Consider the following 16,417-nt stretch of genomic DNA (forward strand, 5'->3'; position numbering starts at 1 on the left):
ACAAAATGATTTTTTTTAGCAACAAATGCACCCAAAAGTTGAAGTTCTCATTTGATGTTCAAGAAAGTTTTATTTTTTCTCATGTTGTCAGTTGAAATTTCAAACCAGTAATAGTTAGAGCCGAAAACACTTTTTTGACACTTTTGGCACTTTTGAGTGACAAAATGATTTTTTTTAGAAACAAATGCACCCAAAAGTTGAAGTTCTCATTTGATGTTCAAGAAAGTTTTATTTTTTCTCATGTTGTCAGTTGAAACTTCAAACCAGTAATAGTTAGAGCCGAAAAATCTTTTTTGACACTTTTGGCACTTTTGACTGACAAAATGATTTTTTTTAGAAACAAATGCACCCAAAAGTTGAAGTTCTCATTTGCATTTCAAGAAAGTTTTATTTTATGCCACATTGTAAGTTTAAAATTCAAAACAGTCATAGAGCCGAAAACGCTTTTTTGACATTTTTGGCACTTTTGACTGACAAAATGATTTTTTAGCAAAAAACGCACCCAAAAGTTGAAGTTCTCATTTGATGTTCAAGAAAGTTTTATTTTATGCCACATTGTAAGTTTAAAATTCAAAACAGTCATAGAGCCGAAAACGCTTTTTTGACACTTTTGGTACTTTTGACTGACAAAATGATTTGTTTTAGCAACAAATGCACCCAAAAGTTGAAGTTCTCATTTGACGTTCAAGAAAGTTTTATTTTTTCTCATGTTGTCAGTTGAAACTTCAAACCAGTAATAGTTAGAGCCGAAAAAACACTTTTTTGACACTTTTGACTGACAAAATGATTTTTTTTAGAAACAAATGCACCCAAAAGTTGAAGTTCTCATTTGCAGTTCAAGAAAGTGTTATTTTATGCAACGTTGTAAGTTTAAAATTCAAAACGATCATAGAGCCGAAAACGCTTTTTTGACATTTTTGGCACTTTTGACTGACAAAATGATTTTTAGCAAAAAACTCACCCAAAAGTTGAAGTTCTCATTTGATGTTCAAGAAATTGTTTTTTTATGCCACATTGTAAGTTTAAAATTCAAAACAGTCATAGAGCCGAAAACTCTTTTTTGACACTTTTGGCACTTTTGACTGACAAAATGATTTTTTAGCAAAAAACGCACCCAAAAGTTGAAGTTCTCATTTGATGTTCAAGAAATTGTTATTTTATGCCACATTGTAAGTTTAAAATTCAAAAAAGTCATAGAGCCGAAAACGCTTTTTTGACACTTTTGGTACTTTTGACTGACAAAATGATTTTTTTTAGCAACAAATGAACCCAAAAGTTGAAGTTCTCATTTGATGTTCAAGAAAGTTTTATTTTTTCTCATGTTGTCAGTTGAAACTTCAAACCAGTAATAGTTAGAGCCGAAAACACTTTTTTGACACTTTTGACTGACAAAATGATTTTTTTTAGAAACAAATGCACCCAAAAGTTGAAGTTCTCATTTGCAGTTCAAGAAAGTGTTATTTTATGCAACGTTGTAAGTTTAAAATTCAAAACAATCATAGAGCCGAAAACGCTTTTTTGACATTTTTGGCACTTTTGACTGACAAAATAATTTTTAGCAAAAAACGCACCCAAAAGTTGAAGTTCTCATTTGATGTTCAAGAAAGTGTTATTTTTTCTCATGTTGTCAGTTGAAACTTCAAACCAGTAATAGTTAGAGCCGAAAACACTTTTTTGACACTTTTGGCACTTTTGACTGACAAAATGATTTTTTTTAGAAACAAATGCACCCAAAAGTTGAAGTTCTCATTTGATGTTCAAGAAAGTTTTATTTTTTCTCATGTTGTCAGTTGAAACTTCAAACCAGTAATAGTTAGAGCCGAAAACACTTTTTTGACATTTTTGGCACTTTTGACTGACAAAATGATTTTTTAGCAAAAGACGCACCCAAAAGTCAAAGTTCTCATTGGCAGTTCAAGAAAGTGTTATTTTATGCAACGTTGTAAGTTTAAAATTCAAAACAGTCATAGAGCCGAAAACGCTTTTTTGACACTTTTGGTACTTTTGACTGACAAAATGATTTTTTTTAGCAACAAATGCACCCAAAAGTTGAAGTTCTCATTTGATGTTCAAGAAAGTTTTATTTTTTCTCATGTTGTCAGTTGAAATTTCAAACCAGTAATAGTTAGAGCCGAAAACACTTTTTTGACACTTTCGGCACTTTTGAGTGACAAAATGATTTTTTTTAGAAACAAATGCACCCAAAAGTTGAAGTTCTCATTTGATGTTCAAGAAAGTTTTATTTTTTCTCATGTTGTCAGTTGAAACTTCAAACCAGTAATAGTTAGAGCCGAAAAATCTTTTTTGACACTTTTGGCACTTTTGACTGACAAAATGATTTTTTTTAGAAACAAATGCACCCAAAAGTTGAAGTTCTCATTTGCATTTCAAGAAAGTTTTATTTTATGCCACATTGTAAGTTTAAAATTCAAAACAGTCATAGAGCCGAAAACGCTTTTTTGACATTTTTGGCACTTTTGACTGACAAAATGATTTTTTAGCAAAAAACGCACCCAAAAGTTGAAGTTCTCATTTGATGTTCAAGAAAGTTTTATTTTATGCCACATTGTAAGTTTAAAATTCAAAACAGTCATAGAGCCGAAAACGCTTTTTTGACACTTTTGGTACTTTTGACTGACAAAATGATTTGTTTTAGCAACAAATGCACCCAAAAGTTGAAGTTCTCATTTGACGTTCAAGAAAGTTTTATTTTTTCTCATGTTGTCAGTTGAAACTTCAAACCAGTAATAGTTAGAGCCGAAAAAACACTTTTTTGACACTTTTGACTGACAAAATGATTTTTTTTAGAAACAAATGCACCCAAAAGTTGAAGTTCTCATTTGCAGTTCAAGAAAGTGTTATTTTATGCAACGTTGTAAGTTTAAAATTCAAAACGATCATAGAGCCGAAAACGCTTTTTTGACATTTTTGGCACTTTTGACTGACAAAATGATTTTTAGCAAAAAACTCACCCAAAAGTTGAAGTTCTCATTTGATGTTCAAGAAATTGTTTTTTTATGCCACATTGTAAGTTTAAAATTCAAAACAGTCATAGAGCCGAAAACTCTTTTTTGACACTTTTGGCACTTTTGACTGACAAAATGATTTTTTAGCAAAAAACGCACCCAAAAGTTGAAGTTCTCATTTGATGTTCAAGAAATTGTTATTTTATGCCACATTGTAAGTTTAAAATTCAAAAAAGTCATAGAGCCGAAAACGCTTTTTTGACACTTTTGGTACTTTTGACTGACAAAATGATTTTTTTTAGCAACAAATGAACCCAAAAGTTGAAGTTCTCATTTGATGTTCAAGAAAGTTTTATTTTTTCTCATGTTGTCAGTTGAAACTTCAAACCAGTAATAGTTAGAGCCGAAAACACTTTTTTGACACTTTTGACTGACAAAATGATTTTTTTTAGAAACAAATGCACCCAAAAGTTGAAGTTCTCATTTGCAGTTCAAGAAAGTGTTATTTTATGCAACGTTGTAAGTTTAAAATTCAAAACAATCATAGAGCCGAAAACGCTTTTTTGACATTTTTGGCACTTTTGACTGACAAAATAATTTTTAGCAAAAAACGCACCCAAAAGTTGAAGTTCTCATTTGATGTTCAAGAAAGTGTTATTTTTTCTCATGTTGTCAGTTGAAACTTCAAACCAGTAATAGTTAGAGCCGAAAACACTTTTTTGACACTTTTGGCACTTTTGACTGACAAAATGATTTTTTTTAGAAACAAATGCACCCAAAAGTTGAAGTTCTCATTTGATGTTCAAGAAAGTTTTATTTTTTCTCATGTTGTCAGTTGAAACTTCAAACCAGTAATAGTTAGAGCCGAAAACACTTTTTTGACATTTTTGGCACTTTTGACTGACAAAATGATTTTTTAGCAAAAGACGCACCCAAAAGTCAAAGTTCTCATTGGCAGTTCAAGAAAGTGTTATTTTATGCAACGTTGTAAGTTTAAAATTCAAAACAGTCATAGAGCCGAAAACGCTTTTTTGACACTTTTGGTACTTTTGACTGACAAAATGATTTTTTTTAGCAACAAATGCACCCAAAAGTTGAAGTTCTCATTTGATGTTCAAGAAAGTTTTATTTTTTCTCATGTTGTCAGTTGAAATTTCAAACCAGTAATAGTTAGAGCCGAAAACACTTTTTTGACACTTTCGGCACTTTTGAGTGACAAAATGATTTTTTTTAGAAACAAATGCACCCAAAAGTTGAAGTTCTCATTTGATGTTCAAGAAAGTTTTATTTTTTCTCATGTTGTCAGTTGAAACTTCAAACCAGTAATAGTTAGAGCCGAAAAATCTTTTTTGACACTTTTGGCACTTTTGACTGACAAAATGATTTTTTTTAGAAACAAATGCACCCAAAAGTTGAAGTTCTGATTTGCATTTCAAGAAAGTGTTATTTTATGCAACGTTGTAAGTTTAAAATTCAAAACAGTCATAGAGCCGAAAACACTTTTTTGACATTTTTGGCACTTTTGACTGACAAAATGATTTTTTAGCAAAAAACGCACCCAAAAGTTGAAGTTCTCATTTGATGTTCAAGAAATTGTTATTTTATGCCACATTGTAAGTTTAAAATTCAAAACAGTCATAGAGCCGAAAACGCTTTCTTGATACTTTTGGTACTTTTGACTGACAAAATGATTTTTTTTAGCAACAAATGCACCCAAAAGTTGAAGTTCTCATTTGACGTTCAAGAAAGTTTTATTTTTTCTCATGTTGTCAGTTGAAACTTCAAACCAGTAATAGTTAGAGCCAAAAACACTTTTTTTGACACTTTTGACTGACAAAATGATTTTTTTTAGAAACAAATGCACCCAAAAGTTGAAGTTCTCATTTGCAGTTCAAGAAAGTGTTATTTTATGCAACGTTGTAAGTTTAAAATTCAAAACAGTCATAGAGCCGAAAACGCTTTTTTGACATTTTTGGCACTTTTGACTGACAAAATGATTTTTTAGCAAAAAACGCACCCAAAAGTTGAAGTTCTCATTTGATGTTCAAGAAATTGTTATTTTATGCCACATTGTAAGTTTAAAATTCAAAACAGTCATAGAGCCGAAAACGCTTTTTTGACACTTTTGGTACTTTTGACTGACAAAATGATTTGTTTTAGCAACAAATGCACCCAAAAGTTGAAGTTCTCATTTGATGTTCAAGAAAGTTTTATTTTTTCTCATGTTGTCAGTTGAAATTTCAAACCAGTAATAGTTAGAGCCGAAAAATCTTTTTTGACACTTTTGGCACCTTTGACTGACAAAATGATTTTTTTTAGAAACAAATGCACCCAAAAGTTGAAGTTCTCATTTGCATTTCAAGAAAGTTTTATTTTATGCAACGTTGTAAGTTTAAAATTCAAAACAGTCATAGAGCCGAAAACGCTTTTTTGACATTTTTGGCACTTTTGACTGACAAAATGATTTTTTAGCAAAAAACGCACCCAAAAGTTGAAGTTCTCATTTGATGTTCAAGAAATTGTTATTTTATGCCACATTGTAAGTTTAAAATTCAAAACAGTCATAGAGCCGAAAACGCTTTTTTGACACTTTTGGTACTTTTGACTGACAAAATGATTTTTTTTAGCAACAAATGCACCCAAAAGTTGAAGTTCTCATTTGATGTTCAAGAAAGTTTTATTTTTTCTCATGTTGTCAGTTGAAATTTCAAACCAGTAATAGTTAGAGCCGAAAACACTTTTTTGACACTTTTGGCACTTTTGAGTGACAAAATGATTTTTTTTAGAAACAAATGCACCCAAAAGTTGAAGTTCTCATTTGATGTTCAAGAAAGTTTTATTTTTTCTCATGTTGTCAGTTGAAACTTCAAACCAGTAATAGTTAGAGCCGAAAAATCTTTTTTGACACTTTTGGCACTTTTGACTGACAAAATGATTTTTTTTAGAAACAAATGCACCCAAAAGTTGAAGTTCTCATTTGCATTTCAAGAAAGTTTTATTTTATGCCACATTGTAAGTTTAAAATTCAAAACAGTCATAGAGCCGAAAACGCTTTTTTGACATTTTTGGCACTTTTGACTGACAAAATGATTTTTTAGCAAAAAACGCACCCAAAAGTTGAAGTTCTCATTTGATGTTCAAGAAAGTTTTATTTTATGCCACATTGTAAGTTTAAAATTCAAAACAGTCATAGAGCCGAAAACGCTTTTTTGACACTTTTGGTACTTTTGACTGACAAAATGATTTGTTTTAGCAACAAATGCACCCAAAAGTTGAAGTTCTCATTTGACGTTCAAGAAAGTTTTATTTTTTCTCATGTTGTCAGTTGAAACTTCAAACCAGTAATAGTTAGAGCCGAAAAAACACTTTTTTGACACTTTTGACTGACAAAATGATTTTTTTTAGAAACAAATGCACCCAAAAGTTGAAGTTCTCATTTGCAGTTCAAGAAAGTGTTATTTTATGCAACGTTGTAAGTTTAAAATTCAAAACGATCATAGAGCCGAAAACGCTTTTTTGACATTTTTGGCACTTTTGACTGACAAAATGATTTTTAGCAAAAAACTCACCCAAAAGTTGAAGTTCTCATTTGATGTTCAAGAAATTGTTTTTTTATGCCACATTGTAAGTTTAAAATTCAAAACAGTCATAGAGCCGAAAACTCTTTTTTGACACTTTTGGCACTTTTGACTGACAAAATGATTTTTTAGCAAAAAACGCACCCAAAAGTTGAAGTTCTCATTTGATGTTCAAGAAATTGTTATTTTATGCCACATTGTAAGTTTAAAATTCAAAAAAGTCATAGAGCCGAAAACGCTTTTTTGACACTTTTGGTACTTTTGACTGACAAAATGATTTTTTTTAGCAACAAATGAACCCAAAAGTTGAAGTTCTCATTTGATGTTCAAGAAAGTTTTATTTTTTCTCATGTTGTCAGTTGAAACTTCAAACCAGTAATAGTTAGAGCCGAAAACACTTTTTTGACACTTTTGACTGACAAAATGATTTTTTTTAGAAACAAATGCACCCAAAAGTTGAAGTTCTCATTTGCAGTTCAAGAAAGTGTTATTTTATGCAACGTTGTAAGTTTAAAATTCAAAACAATCATAGAGCCGAAAACGCTTTTTTGACATTTTTGGCACTTTTGACTGACAAAATAATTTTTAGCAAAAAACGCACCCAAAAGTTGAAGTTCTCATTTGATGTTCAAGAAAGTGTTATTTTTTCTCATGTTGTCAGTTGAAACTTCAAACCAGTAATAGTTAGAGCCGAAAACACTTTTTTGACACTTTTGGCACTTTTGACTGACAAAATGATTTTTTTTAGAAACAAATGCACCCAAAAGTTGAAGTTCTCATTTGATGTTCAAGAAAGTTTTATTTTTTCTCATGTTGTCAGTTGAAACTTCAAACCAGTAATAGTTAGAGCCGAAAACACTTTTTTGACATTTTTGGCACTTTTGACTGACAAAATGATTTTTTAGCAAAAGACGCACCCAAAAGTCAAAGTTCTCATTGGCAGTTCAAGAAAGTGTTATTTTATGCAACGTTGTAAGTTTAAAATTCAAAACAGTCATAGAGCCGAAAACGCTTTTTTGACACTTTTGGTACTTTTGACTGACAAAATGATTTTTTTTAGCAACAAATGCACCCAAAAGTTGAAGTTCTCATTTGATGTTCAAGAAAGTTTTATTTTTTCTCATGTTGTCAGTTGAAATTTCAAACCAGTAATAGTTAGAGCCGAAAACACTTTTTTGACACTTTCGGCACTTTTGAGTGACAAAATGATTTTTTTTAGAAACAAATGCACCCAAAAGTTGAAGTTCTCATTTGATGTTCAAGAAAGTTTTATTTTTTCTCATGTTGTCAGTTGAAACTTCAAACCAGTAATAGTTAGAGCCGAAAAATCTTTTTTGACACTTTTGGCACTTTTGACTGACAAAATGATTTTTTTTAGAAACAAATGCACCCAAAAGTTGAAGTTCTGATTTGCATTTCAAGAAAGTGTTATTTTATGCAACGTTGTAAGTTTAAAATTCAAAACAGTCATAGAGCCGAAAACACTTTTTTGACATTTTTGGCACTTTTGACTGACAAAATGATTTTTTAGCAAAAAACGCACCCAAAAGTTGAAGTTCTCATTTGATGTTCAAGAAATTGTTATTTTATGCCACATTGTAAGTTTAAAATTCAAAACAGTCATAGAGCCGAAAACGCTTTCTTGATACTTTTGGTACTTTTGACTGACAAAATGATTTTTTTTAGCAACAAATGCACCCAAAAGTTGAAGTTCTCATTTGACGTTCAAGAAAGTTTTATTTTTTCTCATGTTGTCAGTTGAAACTTCAAACCAGTAATAGTTAGAGCCAAAAACACTTTTTTTGACACTTTTGACTGACAAAATGATTTTTTTTAGAAACAAATGCACCCAAAAGTTGAAGTTCTCATTTGCAGTTCAAGAAAGTGTTATTTTATGCAACGTTGTAAGTTTAAAATTCAAAACAATCATAGAGCCGAAAACGCTTTTTTGACATTTTTGGCACTTTTGACTGACAAAATGATTTTTAGCAAAAAACGCACCCAAAAGTTGAAGTTCTCATTTGATGTTCAAGAAATTGTTATTTTATGCCACATTGTAAGTTTAAAATTCAAAACAGTCATAGAGCCGAAAACGCTTTTTTGACACTTTTGGCACTTTTGACTGACAAAATGATTTTTTAGCAAAAAACGCACCCAAAAGTTGAAGTTCTCATTTGATGTTCAAGAAATTGTTATTTTATGCCACATTGTAAGTTTAAAATTCAAAACAGTCATAGAGCCGAAAACGCTTTTTTGACACTTTTGGTACTTTTGACTGACAAAATGATTTTTTTTAGCAACAAATGCACCCAAAAGTTGAAGTTCTCATTTGATGTTCAAGAAAGTTTTATTTTTTCTCATGTTGTCAGTTGAAACTTCAAACCAGTAATAGTTAGAGCCGAAAACACTTTTTTAACACTTTTGACTGACAAAATGATTTTTTTTTAGAAACAAATGCACCCAAAAGTTGAAGTTCTCATTTGCAGTTCAAGAAAGTGTTATTTTTTCTCATGTTGTCAGTTGAAACTTCAAACCAGTAATAGTTAGAGCCGAAAACACTTTTTTGACACTTTTGGCACTTTTGACTGACAAAATGATTTTTTTTAGAAACAAATGCACCCAAAAGTTGAAGTTCTCATTTGATGTTCAAGAAAGTTTTATTTTTTCTCATGTTGTCAGTTGAAACTTCAAACCAGTAATAGTTAGAGCCGAAAATGCTTTTTTGACACTTTTGGCACTTTTGACTGACAAAATGATTTTTTTTAGAAACAAATGCACCCAAAAGTTGAAGTTCTCATTTGCAGTTCAAGAAAGTGTTATTTTATGCAACGTTGTAAGTTTAAAATTCAAAACAGTCATAGAGCCGAAAACGCTTTTTTTGACATTTTTGGCACTTTTGACTGACAAAATGATTTTTTAGCAAAAAACGCACCCAAAAGTTGAGGTTCTCATTTGATGTTCAAGAAAGTGTTATTTTATGCCACATTGTAAGTTTAAAATTCAAAACAGTCATAGAGCCGAAAACGCTTTTTTGACACTTTTGGCACTTTTGACTGACAAAATGATTTTTTAGCAAAAAACGCACCCAAAAGTTGAAGTTCTCATTTGATGTTCAAGAAATTGTTATTTTATGCCACATTGTAAGTTTAAAATTCAAAACAGTCATAAAGCCGAAAACTCTTTTTTGACACTTTTGGTACTTTTGACTGACAAAATGATTTTTTTTAGCAACAAATGCACCCAAAAGTTGAAGTTCTCATTTGATGTTCAAGAAAGTTTTATTTTTTCTCATGTTGTCAGTTGAAACTTCAAACCAGTAATAGTTAGAGCCGAAAACACTTTTTTGACACTTTTGACTGACAAAATGATTTTTTTTAGAAACAAATGCACCCAAAAGTTGAAGTTCTCATTTGCAGTTCAAGAAAGTGTTATTTTATTCAACGTTGTAAGTTTAAAATTCAAAACAATCATAGAGCCGAAAACGCTTTTTTGACATTTTTGGCACTTTTGACTGACAAAATGATTTTTAGCAAAAAACGCACCCAAAAGTTGAAGTTCTCATTTGATGTTCAAGAAAGTGTTATTTTATGCCACATTGTAAGTTTAAAATTCAAAACAGTCATAGAGCCGAAAACGCTTTTTTGACACTTTTGGCACTTTTGACTGAAAAAATGATTTTTTAGCAAAAAACGCACCCAAAAGTTGAAGTTCTCATTTGATGTTCAAGAAATTGTTATTTTATGCCACATTGTAAGTTTAAAATTCAAAACAGTCATAGAGCCGAAAACGCTTTTTTGACACTTTTGGTACTTTTGACTGACAAAATGATTTTTTTTAGCAACAAATGCACCCAAAAGTTGAAGTTCTCATTTGATGTTCAAGAAAGTTTTATTTTTTCTCATGTTGTTAGTTGAACCTTCAAACCAGTAATAGTTAGAGCCGAAAACACTTTTTTGACACTTTTGGCACTTTTGACTGACAAAATGATTTTTTTTAGAAACAAATGCACCCAAAAGTTGAAGTTCTCATTTGATGTTCAAGAAAGTTTTATTTTTTCTCATGTTGTCAGTTGAAACTTCAAACCAGTAATAGTTAGAGCCGAAAACACTTTTTTGACACTTTTGGTACTTTTGACTGACAAAATGATTTTTTTTAGAAACAAATGCACACAAAAGTTGAAGTTCTCATTTGCATTTCAAGAAAGTGTTATTTTATGCCACTTTGTAAGTTTAAAATTCAATACAGTCATAGAGCCGAAAACGCTTTTTGGATATTTTTGGCACTTTTGACTGACAAAATGATTTTTTAGCAAAAAACGCACCCAAAAGTTGAAGTTCTCATTTGATGTTCAAGAAATTGTTATTTTATGCCACATTGTAAGTTTAAAATTCAAAACAGTCATAGAGCCGAAAACGCTTTTTTGACACTTTTGGTACTTTTGACTGACAAAATGATTTTTTTTAGCAACAAATGCACCCAAAAGTTGAAGTTCTCATTTGATGTTCAAGAAAGTTTTATTTTTTCTCATGTCGTCAGTTGAAACTTCAAACCAGTAATAGTTAGAGCCGAAAACACTTTTTTGACACTTTTGACTGACAAAATGATTTTTTTTAGAAACAAATGCACCCAAAAGTTGAAGTTCTCATTTGCAGTTCAAGAAAGTGTTATTTTATGCAACGTTGTAAGTTTAAAATTCAAAACAATCATAGAGCCGAAAACGCTTTTTTGACATTTTTGGCACTTTTACTGACAAAATGATTTTTAGCAAAAAACGCACCCAAAAGTTGAAGTTCTCATTTGATGTTCAAGAAATTGTTATTTTATGCCACATTGTAAGTTTAAAATTCAAAACAGTCATAGAGCTGAAAACGCTTTTATGACACTTTTGGCACTTTTGACTGACAAAATGATTTTTTAGCAAAAAACGCACCCAAAAGTTGAAGTTCTCATTTGATGTTCAAGAAATTGTTATTCTATGCCACATTGTAAGTTTAAAATTCAAAACAGTCATAGAGCCGAAAACGCTTTTTTGACACTTTTGGTACTTTTGACTGACAAAATGATTTTTTTTAGCAACAAATGCACCCAAAAGTTGAAGTTCTCATTTGATGTTCAAGAAAGTTTTATTTTTTCTCATGTTGTCAGTTGAAACTTCAAACCAGTAATAGTTAGAGCCGAAAACACTTTTTTAACACTTTTGACTGACAAAATGATTTTTTTTTAGAAACAAATGCACCCAAAAGTTGAAGTTCTCATTTGCAGTTCAAGAAAGTGTTATTTTTTCTCATGTTGTCAGTTGAAACTTCAAACCAGTAATAGTTAGAGCCGAAAACACTTTTTTGACACTTTTGGCACTTTTGACTGACAAAATGATTTTTTTTAGAAACAAATGCACCCAAAAGTTGAAGTTCTCATTTGATGTTCAAGAAAGTTTTATTTTTTCTCATGTTGTCAGTTGAAACTTCAAACCAGTAATAGTTAGAGCCGAAAATGCTTTTTTGACACTTTTGGCACTTTTGACTGACAAAATGATTTTTTTTAGAAACAAATGCACCCAAAAGTTGAAGTTCTCATTTGCAGTTCAAGAAAGTGTTATTTTATTCAACGTTGTAAGTTTAAAATTCAAAACAATCATAGAGCCGAAAACGCTTTTTTGACATTTTTGGCACTTTTGACTGACAAAATGATTTTTAGCAAAAAACGCACCCAAAAGTTGAAGTTCTCATTTGATGTTCAAGAAAGTGTTATTTTATGCCACATTGTAAGTTTAAAATTCAAAACAGTCATAGAGCCGAAAACGCTTTTTTGACACTTTTGGCACTTTTGACTGACAAAATGATTTTTTAGCAAAAAACGCACCCAAAAGTTGAAGTTCTCATTTGATGTTCAAGAAATTGTTATTTTATGCCACATTGTAAGTTTAAAATTCAAAACAGTCATAGAGCCGAAAACGCTTTTTTGACACTTTTGGTACTTTTGACTGACAAAATGATTTTTTTTAGCAACAAATGCACCCAAAAGTTGAAGTTCTCATTTGATGTTCAAGAAAGTTTTATTTTTTCTCATGTTGTTAGTTGAACCTTCAAACCAGTAATAGTTAGAGCCGAAAAAACTTTTTTGACACTTTTGGCACTTTTGACTGACAAAATGATTTTTTTTAGAAACAAATGCACCCAAAAGTTGAAGTTCTCATTTGATGTTCAAGAAAGTTTTATTTTTTCTCATGTTGTCAGTTGAAACTTCAAACCAGTAATAGTTAGAGCCGAAAACACTTTTTTGACACTTTTGGTACTTTTGACTGACAAAATGATTTTTTTTAGAAACAAATGCACACAAAAGTTGAAGTTCTCATTTGCATTTCAAGAAAGTGTTATTTTATGCCACTTTGTAAGTTTAAAATTCAATACAGTCATAGAGCCGAAAACGCTTTTTGGATATTTTTGGCACTTTTGACTGACAAAATGATTTTTTAGCAAAAAACGCACCCAAAAGTTGAAGTTCTCATTTGATGTTCAAGAAATTGTTATTTTATGCCACATTGTAAGTTTAAAATTCAAAACAGTCATAGAGCCGAAAACGCTTTTTTGACACTTTTGGTACTTTTGACTGACAAAATGATTTTTTTTAGCAACAAATGCACCCAAAAGTTGAAGTTCTCATTTGATGTTCAAGAAAGTTTTATTTTTTCTCATGTCGTCAGTTGAAACTTCAAACCAGTAATAGTTAGAGCCGAAAACACTTTTTTGACACTTTTGACTGACAAAATGATTTTTTTTAGAAACAAATGCACCCAAAAGTTGAAGTTCTCATTTGCAGTTCAAGAAAGTGTTATTTTATGCAACGTTGTAAGTTTAAAATTCAAAACAATCATAGAGCCGAAAACGCTTTTTTGACATTTTTGGCACTTTTACTGACAAAATGATTTTTAGCAAAAAACGCACCCAAAAGTTGAAGTTCTCATTTGATGTTCAAGAAATTGTTATTTTATGCCACATTGTAAGTTTAAAATTCAAAACAGTCATAGAGCTGAAAACGCTTTTATGACACTTTTGACTGACAAAATGATTTTTTAGCAAAAAACGCACCCAAAAGTTGAAGTTCTCATTTGATGTTCAAGAAAGTGTTATTTTATGCCACATTGTAAGTTTAAAATTCAAAACAGTCATAGAGCCGAAAACGCTTTTTTGACACTTTTGGCACTTTTGACTGAAAAAATGATTTTTTAGCAAAAAACGCACCCAAAAGTTGAAGTTCTCATTTGATGTTCAAGAAATTGTTATTTTATGCCACATTGTAAGTTTAAAATTCAAAACAGTCATAGAGCCGAAAACGCTTTTTTGACACTTTTGGTACTTTTGACTGACAAAATGATTTTTTTTAGCAACAAATGCACCCAAAAGTTGAAGTTCTCATTTGATGTTCAAGAAAGTTTTATTTTTTCTCATGTTGTTAGTTGAACCTTCAAACCAGTAATAGTTAGAGCCGAAAACACTTTTTTGACACTTTTGGCACTTTTGACTGACAAAATGATTTTTTTTAGAAACAAATGCACCCAAAAGTTGAAGTTCTCATTTGATGTTCAAGAAAGTTTTATTTTTTCTCATGTTGTCAGTTGAAACTTCAAACCAGTAATAGTTAGAGCCGAAAACACTTTTTTGACACTTTTGGTACTTTTGACTGACAAAATGATTTTTTTTAGAAACAAATGCACACAAAAGTTGAAGTTCTCATTTGCATTTCAAGAAAGTGTTATTTTATGCCACTTTGTAAGTTTAAAATTCAATACAGTCATAGAGCCGAAAACGCTTTTTGGATATTTTTGGCACTTTTGACTGACAAAATGATTTTTTAGCAAAAAACGCACCCAAAAGTTGAAGTTCTCATTTGATGTTCAAGAAATTGTTATTTTATGCCACATTGTAAGTTTAAAATTCAAAACAGTCATAGAGCCGAAAACGCTTTTTTGACACTTTTGGTACTTTTGACTGACAAAATGATTTTTTTTAGCAACAAATGCACCCAAAAGTTGAAGTTCTCATTTGATGTTCAAGAAAGTTTTATTTTTTCTCATGTCGTCAGTTGAAACTTCAAACCAGTAATAGTTAGAGCCGAAAACACTTTTTTGACACTTTTGACTGACAAAATGATTTTTTTTAGAAACAAATGCACCCAAAAGTTGAAGTTCTCATTTGCAGTTCAAGAAAGTGTTATTTTATGCAACGTTGTAAGTTTAAAATTCAAAACAATCATAGAGCCGAAAACGCTTTCTTGACATTTTTGGCACTTTTACTGACAAAATGATTTTTAGCAAAAAACGCACCCAAAAGTTGAAGTTCTCATTTGATGTTCAAGAAATTGTTATTTTATGCCACATTGTAAGTTTGAAATTCAAAACAGTCATAGAGCTGAAAACGCTTTTATGACACTTTTGACTGACAAAATGATTTTTTAGCAAAAAACGCACCCAAAAGTTGAAGTTCTCATTTGATGTTCAAGAAATTGTTATTTTATGCCACATTGTAAGTTTAAAATTCAAAACAGTCATAGAGCCGAAAACGCTTTTTTGACACTTTTGGTACTTTTGACTGACAAAATGATTTTTTTTAGCAACAAATGCAACCAAAAGTTGAAGTTCTCATTTGATGTTCAAGAAAGTTTTATTTTTTCTCATGTTGTCAGTTGAAACTTCAAACCAGTAATAGTTAGAGCCGAAAACACTTTTTTGACACTTTTGACTGACAAAATGATTTTTTTTTAGAAACAAATGCACCCAAAAGTTGAAGTTCTCATTTGCAGTTCAAGAAAGTGTTATTTTTTCTCATGTTGTCAGTTGAAACTTCAAACCAGTAATAGTTAGAGCCGAAAACACTTTTTTGACACTTTTGGCACTTTTGACTGACAAAATGATTTTTTTAGAAACAAATGCACCCAAAAGTTGAAGTTCTCATTTGATGTTCAAGAAATTTTTATTTTTTCTCATGTTGTCAGTTGAAACTTCAAACCAGTAATAGTTAGAGCCGAAAACACTTTTTTGACACTTTTGGCACTTTTGACTGACAAAATGATTTTTTTTAGAAACAAATGCACCCAAAAGTTGAAGTTCTCATTTGCAGTTCAAGAAAGTGTTATTTTATGCAACGTTGTAAGTTTAAAATTCAAAACAGTCATAGAGCCGAAAACGCTTTTTTGACATTTTTGGCACTTTTGACTGACAAAATGATTTTTTAGCAAAAAACGCACCCAAAAGTTGAGGTTCTCATTTGATGTTCAAGAAAGTGTTATTTTATGCCACATTGTAAGTTTAAAATTCAAAACAGTCATAGAGCCGAAAACGCTTTTTTGACACTTTTGGCACTTTTGACTGACAAAATGATTTTTTAGCAAAAAACGCACCCAAAAGTTGAAGTTCTCATTTGATGTTCAAGAAATTGTTATTTTATGCCACATTGTAAGTTTAAAATTCAAAACAGTCATAAAGCCGAAAACTCTTTTTTGACACTTTTGGTACTTTTGACTGACAAAATGATTTTTTTTAGCAACAAATGCACCCAAAAGTTGAAGTTCTCATTTGATGTTCAAGAAAGTTTTATTTTTTCTCATGTTGTCAGTTGAAACTTCAAACCAGTAATAGTTAGAGCTGAAAACACTTTTTTGACACTTTTGACTGACAAAATGATTTTTTTTAGAAACAAATGCACCCAAAAGTTGAAGTTCTCATTTGCAGTTCAAGAAAGTGTTATTTTATGCAACGTTGTAAGTTTAAAATTCAAAACAATCATAGAGCCGAAAACGCTTTTTTGACATTTTTGGCACTTTTACTGACAAAATGATTTTTAGCAAAAAACGCACCCAAAAGTTGAAGTTCTCATTTGA

Source organism: Oryzias latipes, chromosome 17, assembly GCF_053564925.1.
Source record: "Oryzias latipes strain Hd-rR chromosome 17, Olatipes_Hd-rR_3.1".
NCBI lineage: Eukaryota > Metazoa > Chordata > Actinopteri > Beloniformes > Adrianichthyidae > Oryzias > Oryzias latipes.